At 38.9% G+C, this 9,258-nt stretch overlaps 1 non-coding gene across 1 annotated transcript; it reads left to right on the top strand.

The window, feature by feature from the left end:
- The first annotated feature begins 1,547 nt into the window (after positions 1-1,547).
- On the top strand, positions 1,548-1,651 carry LOC112780890 (small nucleolar RNA R71). Its single transcript, XR_003191697.1, has one exon. It is a non-coding gene; the product is annotated as a small nucleolar RNA R71 (small nucleolar RNA).
- The last annotated feature ends 7,607 nt before the right edge of the window (positions 1,652-9,258 follow it).

Genomic DNA, 9,258 nt, shown 5'->3' on the forward strand with positions numbered 1-9,258 from the left:
AGAGAAGCTTACTGTGCCTCTTTTCCATGTTTACAGAAGGATGACCTTGAGTTTTAAACACAAGGGAGTCCTCATTCAATTGAAGGACTAATTCACCTCTGTCAACATCAATCACAGCTCTTGCTGTGGCTAGGAAGGGTCTTCCAAGAATGATGGATTCATCCTCATTCTTCCCAGTATCTAGGACTATGAAATCAGTAGGGATGTAAAGGCCTTCAACCTTTACTAACACGTCTTCTACTTGTCCATAAGCCTGTTTTCTTGAATTGTCTGCCATCTCTAATGAGATTTTAGCAGCTTGCACCCCAAAGATTCCCAGTTTCTCTATTACAGAGAGGGGCATGAGGTTTATCCCTGAACCAAGGTCACACAAAGCCTTTTCAAAGATCATTGTACCTATGATACAAGGTATTAGGAACTTTCCAGGATCCTGTTTCTTCTGAGGCAATCTCAGTTGATCCAATGCATTTAGTTCATTGGTGAACAGGGGAGGTTCATCTCCCCAAGTCTCATTACCAAATAAATTGGCATTCAGCTTCATGATTGCACCAAGGAACTTGGCAACTTGCTCTTCAGTAACATCCTTATTCTCTTCAGAAGAAAAATACTCATCAGAGCTCATGAATGGCATAAGGAGGTTTAATGGAATCTCTATAGTCTCTAGATGAGCCTCAGATTCCTTTGGTTCCTCAAAGGGAAACTCCTTATTGATCACTGGACATCCCAGGAGGTCTTCCTCCTTGGGATTCACGTCCTCCTCTCCCTCTTTGGATTCGGCCATGATGGTTATATCAATGGCCTTGCACTCTCTCTTTGGATTCTCTTCTGTATTGCTTGTGAGAGTACTAGGAGGGGTTTCAGTGATCTTCTTACCCAGCTGGCCCACTTGTGCCTCCAAATTTTTAATGGAGGATCTTGTTTCATTCATGAAACTTACAGTGGCCTTAGACAAATCAGAGACTAAGGTTGCTAAATTAGAAGTATTTTGTTCAGAGTTCTCTGTCTGTTGCTGAGTGGATGATGGAAAAGGCTTGCTATTGTTAAACCTGTTTCTTCCACCATTATTAAAGCCTTGTTGAGGCTTTTGTTGATCCTTCCATGAGAAATTTGGATGATTTCTCCATGATGAGTTATAGGTGTTTCCATAAGATTCACCTAAGTAATTTACCTCTGCTATTGCAGGGTTCTCAGGATCATAAGCTTCTTCTTCAGAAGATGCCTCTTGAGTACTGTTGGATGCAGCTTGCATTCCATTCAGACTCTGAGAAATCATATTGACTTGCTGAGTCAATATTTTGTTCTGAGCCAATATGGCATTCAGAGTATCAATTTCAAGAACTCCCTTCTTCTGAGGCGTCCCATTACTCACAGGGTTCCTCTCAGAAGTGTACATAAACTGGTTATTAGCAACCATGTCAATGAGTTTTTGAGCTTCTGCAGGCGTTTTCTTTAGGTGAATGGATCCACCTGCAGAAGTATCCAATGACATCTTAGCTAATTCAGACAGACCATCATAGAATATATCTAAGATGGTCCATTCTGAGAGCATGTCAGAAGGACACTTTTTGGTCAGTTCCTTGTATCTCTCCCAAGCTTCATAGAGGGATTCACCTTCTTTCTGTCTGAAGGTTTGAATATCCACTCTAAGCTTACTCAGCTTTTGAGGAGGAAAGAACTTGGCTAAGAAAGCCTTGACCAGCTTATCCCAAGAGTTCAGGCTATCCTTAGGTTGAGAGTCCAACCATATTCTAGCTCTGTCTCTTACAGCAAAAGGGAAAAGCATGAGCCTGTAGATTTCAGGATCTACTCCATTAGTCTTAACAGTATCACAGATCTGCAAGAATTCAGTTAAGAACTGAAAAGGATCTTCAGATGGAAGTCCATGAAACTTGCAATTTTGCTGCATCAGAGAAACTAATTGAGGTTTCAGCTCAAAATTGTTTGCTCCAATGGCAGGAATTGAGATGCTTCTTCCATGTAAATTGGAATTAGGTGCAGTAAAGTCACCAAGCATTCTCCTTGTATTATTATTATTTTCGGCTGCCATCTCCTCTTCTTGTTCGAAAATTTCTGAAAGGTGCTTGCTGGATTGTTGTAATTTAGCTTCTTTTAGTTTCCTCTTCAGAGTCTTTTCAGGTTCTGGATCTGCTTCAACAAGAATATTCTTGTCCTTGCTCCTGCTCATATGAAAAAGAGGGAACAGAAAAATAATAATAATAGGGATCCTTTTTACCCAGGTATAGAGGTTCCCCTGTGTGAGTAGAAGAAGAAAAGAATGTAATGTAAAGAAAGAAACACAAGGGTGAGGAGAGCAGAGATGTGAGATGAAGAGATTTTCGAAAATTATTTTTGAAAAATGGTTAGTGATTTTCGAAATTAGTTTTTGAAAAAGGTTAGTAATTTTCGAAAATTAGGAATAAAATTAAAATAAAAAATTAAAATAATTAGTCAATTAAAAAGAATTTTTGAAAAAGAGGGAGATATTTTCGAAAATTAGAGAGAGAGAGTTAGTTAGGTAGTTTTGAAAAAGATAAGAAACAAACAAAAAATTAGTTAGTTAGTTGAAACAAATTTGAAAATCAATTTTGAAAAGATAAGAAGATAAGAAGTTAGAAAAGATATTTTAAAATCAAATTTTTGAAAAAGATATGATATTGAAAAAGATAAGATAAAAAGATATTTCTGAAAAGATATGATTGAAATTAGTTTTGAAAAAGATTTGATTTTTAAAATCACAATTAATGACTTGATTCACAAGAAATCACAAGATATGATTCTAGAACTTAAAGTTTGAATCTTTCTTAACAAGTAAGTAACAAACTTGAAATTTTTGAATCAAAACATTAATTGATGATGTGATTTTCGAAAATTATGATATAATATTAAGAAAAGATTTTTGAAAAAGATTTTGAAAAAGATAAGATTTTTAAATTGAAAATTTGATTTGACTCATAAAAACAACTAGATTTTAAAATTTTTTGAAAAAGTCAAATCTAATTTTCGAAATTTATGAGTGAAAAAGGGAAAGATATTTTTTTGATTTTTGAATTTTCAATGGTGAAAGAGAAAAACATGAAAAAGACTCAATGCATGAAAGTTATGGATCAAAACAATGAATGAATGCAAGAATGCTATGAATGTCAAGATGAACACCAAGAACACTTTGAAGATCATGATGAACATCAAGAACATATTTTTGAAAAAATTTTTATGCAAAGAAAACATGCAAGACACCAAACTTAGAAATCTTTCATGTTCAGACACTATGAATGCAAAAATGCACATGAAAAACAAGAAAAGACACAAAACAATAAAACATCAAGATCAAACAAGAAGACTTATCAAGAACAACTTGAAGATCATGAAGAACACTATGAGTGCATGAATTTTTTCGAAAAATGCAAGATGAGTATGCAATTGACACCAAACTTAAAATCTGACTCAAGACTCAAACAAGAAACACAAAATATTTTTTATTTATTATTTTTTTTATTTTATGATTTTTTTGGATTTTTTTTTCGAAAATTATTTGAAAAATAAAAATAGGGATTCCAAAATTTTTAATATGAATTCCAGGAATCTTGCAATCTTAGTCTAAAGCTCCAATCTGAGGGTTAGACATGGCTTAATAGCCAGTCAAGCTTTAGAAGATATTTATACTTTCCATGTATAGAGCAACTAAGTGTGTGAGAATCAACAAGCTCTTGTGATGATAAGTTGAAACCCCAGTCCAAAAGATTAGACATGGCTTACAGCCAGCCAGGATTCAACAAATCATCATGAAACACTAGAATTCATTCTTAAAAATTCTGAAGAAAAATATATTTTTGAAAAGATTTATTATTATTATTATTTTTGAAAATAAAGGAAAAATTTTTGAAAGATTTTTGAAAAATTTTTGAAAATAAAACAAAAAGAAAATTACCTAATCTGAGCAACAAGATGAACCGTCAGTTGTCCAAACTCGAACAATCCCCGGCAACGGCGCCAAAAACTTGGTGCACGAAATTGTGATCTCAGGCAACGGCGTCAAAAACTCTGTACGCACGTCTTAATAAATTGTTTTTCATTCACAACTTCGATACAACTAACCAGCAAGTGCACTGGGTCGTCCAAGTAATAAACCTTACGTGAGTAAGGGCCGATCCCACGGAGATTGTTGGTATGAAGCAAGCTATGGTCATCTTGTAAATCTCAGTCAGGCGGATAATAATTGATTATGGAGTTTTCGAAAATACTAATAAATAAATAGAAAATAAAGATAGAAATACTTATGTATATCATTGGTGAGAATTTCAGATAAGCGTATAGAGATGCTTTCGTCCCTCTGAACTTCTGCTTTCCTGCTGTCTTCATCCAATCAGTCCTACTCCTTTCTATGGCTGGCTTTATGTAAGGACATCACCATTGTCAATGGCTACTTTTCATCCTCTCTGGAAAATGGTCTGATGCGCTGTCACTGCATGGCTAATCGTCTGGAGGCATCACCGTGGTCAATGGCTGCATCCTATCCTCTTGTGAAAATGGTCCAAATGCTCTGTCACAGCACGGCTAATCATCTGAGGTTCTCGATCATACTGGAATAGGATTCACCCTCCTTTTGCGTCTGTCACTACGCCTAGCACTCGCGAGTTTGAAGTTCGTCACAGTCATTCAATCCCAGAATCCTACTCGGAATACCACAGACAAGGTTTAGACTTTCTGGATTCTCATGAATGTCGCCATCAATCTAGCTTATACCACGAAGATTCTTATTAAGAGATCCAAGAGATAATCATTCAATCGAAGGTAGAACGGAAGTGGTTGTCAAGCACGCGTTCATAGGGAATGATGATAATTGTCACATTCATCACATTCATGTTGAAGTGCGAATGAATATCTTAGAAGTGGAATAAGTTGAATTGAATAGAGAAACAGTAGTACTTGCATTAATTCATGAGGAACAGTAGAGCTCCACACCTTAATCTATGGAGTGTAGAAACTCTACCGTTAAAAATACATAAGTGAGAGGTCCAGGCATGGCCGAATGGCCAGCCCCCTAAACATGATCAATAGTCTCCTAAGATGAACAATAGATTAAAACTGAGACCAAAGATTTCTAATACAATAGTAAAAAGTCCTATTTATACTAAACTAGTTACTAGGGTTTATAGAAGTAAGTAATTGATGCATAAATCCACTTCCGGGGCCCACTTGGTGTGTGCTTGGGCTGAGCTTGAATGTTACACGTGCAGAGGCTCTTTTTGGAGTTGAACGCCAGGTTGTAACGTATTTCTGGCGTTCAACTCTGATTCGTGACGTGTTTCTGGCGTTTAACTCCAGACAACAGCGTAGAACTGGCGTTCAACGCCCTTTTGCGTCGTCTAAAATCGGCCAAAGTATGGACTATTATATATTGCTGGAAAGCCCTGTATGTCTACTTTCCAAATCAATTGAAAGCGCGCCATTTTGAGTTCTGTTGCTCCAGAAAATCCACTTTGAGTGCAGGGAGGTCAGAATCCAACAGCATCAGCAGTCCTTCTTCTACCTCTGAATCTGATTTTTGCTCAAGTCCCTCAATTTCAGTCAGAAAATACCTGAAATCACAGAAAAATACACAAACTCATAGTAAAGTCCAGAAATGTGAATTTAACATAAAAACTATTGAAAACATCCCTAAAAGTAACTAGATCCTACTAAAAACATACTAAAAATAATGCCAAAAAGCGTATAAATTATCCGCTCATCAAAGGCATGACAAATTTTGTGTGATATGAGGTGAGTAATGAAGTGGATTATGAGCTAACTATTCCCTGGGATTATGGTTGTAAATCTAATGGGCTGGGTAAGGAAAATAAGGATTAATGTAATTGAACCTAAAAGGAGGCCCTCCAACAGAAATAAGAGCTGGAATAACGTATTGAGCCTTGAAGGCCCAAGCTCCAAAGCATCTAATCACATTGGAGCAGTGGACGTCCATCATGGGCCTGCCTTGGAGAGCACATGTTGGGTCTGTGCTAGGTCGGTCTTAAAGCCAGCGGGTTGGGAAGGTTGCTCCAGCAGGGTAGCGCATTACCAGCCACAGAAGCCTCTACGCCTAGAGATCTTCAGGAGTTGGGGGGTACGGGTTCGAAGGCTGGAGAAGCACGAACCTGCCCTGATGAAGAACGACTAACGGTGGCTGGTTCACAAGCTGTGCATTGGCCAGATCACAAAGTGGGGGTCATTGATTGGGCGAACGGGTTAGAAGCTAACCGGAGAAGAGGAGGACGAGTTGCCTAGGGTAGTGCGGTTATGAAGACGACGTATGTGTGCCAGGTAGAAGATGAACCTCACTCCCCTTTTGATGAGCCGGTATTGGCACAGGATGGCAGGAATAATGAGACTCGAAGAGGGACACGTGCAGTGGAGGCGGGAGGAGGCAGATTATTAATTCATGATGGAGGGGCTGATGGGCTACAAGGAGTTATGGGCACGGAAGACGATGCAGAAAACAGACACAATGATGTTGATGTCTATGAACACAACGGTAAAGACAATGATGAAATTGGGAAGTCTGGGCTGGGTATGGAAGCATTTGTTGACAAAAATTTACCGGTGCTTAATGATGAAGATGGATATGACGAAGATGAGGACAACTTGGAGGATGCAGCACATGCCAACGATGATGAAGCCAGTGACAATGAGGGTTTAACATTGGAGGAGCAGTATTTAGAAAACAAAAGAACCTGGGAATTAGCAAGGGAGTCAGGAGCAGTGCTATATAACGAAGAAGATGACATTATGGCTATTCTTCAACAACAGAATCAAGAAATTGCTCAGAAAAAAGGTTGGCAAAACAGAAGGAAAAAGCAAGACGGAGCAGACCCAAAACTCGTAAAAAATGTGCAATAATTTATTGAAATGATTTTTAGTTCTTGAAATGTCAGGGGGTTGAGGGGTGACGGGAAGCTGAGGATGGTAAAGGACCTAAAGAGAAAATTTAGATTAAACATGTTAGGTTTAGTGGAGACTAAAAGACAATTAGTGACTAAATTTGATATACCAAAAATTTGAAAAAATAGTTGTGCGGGGTAGGACTATGTTGAATCTAATGGTGCATCTGGTGGGTTGTTGTTAATATGGTATGATGAATTTTTTAAAATAAGAAATAGTTACAAAGGAGAGAGATGGTTGTGTGTTGAAGGGCAACTGTTGAAGTATAATTTTAATTGTGCTTTTATTTTGGTTTATGGTGCGCATGTTAGAGATGAGAAGCTTATTGTATGGGAGGAGTTGAGTTACATAGCTGAGTTATGCCGGGTCCCCTGTTGTTTCATGGGGGACTTTAATGAGATTGTACAGGTAGAAGAAAGACGAGGCACTGATAGTTTATCCTTGTTAGCCGAAGACTTCAAGTATTGGATACATGACATGAGTGTGGTGGACTTGCCGATTACTGACCGCAAGTTTACATGGTTCAGGGGTCGATCCTGCAGTCGTATTCATAGGGTTCTAGTTAGCCTGGAATGGCTTGAGAAGTTTCTAGAGACTCGGCTACAAGGTAGTCCAAGAGGTTTGTCTGACCATTGTTCTATTATAGTGGAAGATAAGAGGCAGAGAGATGGGTCGAGGCCGTTCAGAAGTCTTGACTCGTGGTTTACACATGAAGGTTTTCTGAGGATGGTCAAGGAGGAATGGAGAGGCCTAGGTGAGGCACAATTCACAGATAAATTGAAGGCTTTGACAGTTCTTCTAGGAAGATGGCATTAAGATAACTTTGGTGACATGGACAAGAAAATCATGAAGTTTGAGAAAGAGATTAAGAAGATTGATGACATGGTGGGTGATGGTGTTTATGATGGAACAGTAGAGGCAAGAAGAAGGGCGCTTGTGATTTGCTGTGAAAAATGGTATGTAAGGAAGGAACTACATTAGAAGCAGATGTCGCGCTCTAGACATGCGAAGGACATTGATAAGAACACGAGGTACTTCCACAACTTAGTTTCTGCGTGAAGGAGAAACAATAGGATTGATGCGCTACTTATTAATGGAAGGTTGATAAGGAATCAAGCTAGAATTAAGATTGCGATTAGGGACTTTTATAAGAATTTGTATCATCAGGAAGAGTATCCTTTGGTGGGGTTCAGGGACGGTATAGTGGAAATGATTGGTGAAGAGGATGCTTTGGCTTTGGAGGTGCAATCGACTCGTGAGGAGGTTAAAGACGCAGTGTGGGATTGTGAATCATCCAAGGCTCCAAGAAGTGATGAGTACAACATGAACTTCATAAAGAGGTGTTGGGCTAAAATTGGCTCTGAATTTACGGCAGCGGTGTTGGATTTCTTCTTGACTTCCAAGCTATCGGCGGATGCTAATCTCACTTGGGTGACGTTGGCCCCTAAGTATACTAGTGCTAAGGAAATCAAAGACCCGAGGTTGACCAGCATGGTAGGTTGTGTGTATAAAGTCATTTCGAAAATGCTGGTTAGGAGGATGCGAGCAATAATGCCACGACTAGTAGGTGAGACACAGAGTGCTTTTGTCAAGGGGCGAAAGATTTATGACGGGGCTCTTATCGCATGCGAAAACTGTTCAATGGATTAAAATGGCGAAGAAAGAAGCAGTGATAATAAAGCTAGACTTCCAAAAAGCATATGATAGAGTCAAGTGGAGTTTTGTAGACCTTGTGTTGCAAAAGATGGGCTTTGGACGAAGATGGAGGAGTTGGGTTATAGAGTGTGTAAGTACGTGTTCTATGTCAGTGTTGATAAACGGCTCGCCATCGAAGCCATTTAAGATGGAGAGGGGTTTGCGACAGAGTGATCCACTGTCTCCATTTTTGTTTGTACTTGTCGTTGATGTTCTACATAGGATGTTTGGGAAGGCAGTTAGAAATGGACGTATCTCGCCGTTACTGGTGGGTAGAGATCATATCGAGTTGTCTCATCTTCAGTTTACGAATGATACTATTCTGTTCTGCCCCCTGAGGAAGAGACCCTTAAGAATTACAGGATGATCCTTCGTTGTTTTAAGCTAATGTCGGGCTGAGTATTAATTTTGATAAATCTAGCTTGATTCCAATTAACTGTAATGATCAGTGAGTACAACGTATGTGTAGCGTATGTGTAGAGTGCTGGGCTATAAGGTAGCCTCTCTTCCAGTGAAATACTTTGGGATCCCTCTAGGAGCGAACCCGAGATTAGTGAAGACTTGGAAGCCAATTATAGAAAAAGTGGAGGAGAAGATGAGCATATGGAAAGCCAAGGTTCTCAATAAAGCCGGTAAGTTGGTGCTCAT

Source organism: Arachis hypogaea, chromosome 19 (genome assembly GCF_003086295.3).
Source record: "Arachis hypogaea cultivar Tifrunner chromosome 19, arahy.Tifrunner.gnm2.J5K5, whole genome shotgun sequence".
Classification (NCBI taxonomy): Eukaryota; Viridiplantae; Streptophyta; class Magnoliopsida; order Fabales; family Fabaceae; genus Arachis; species Arachis hypogaea.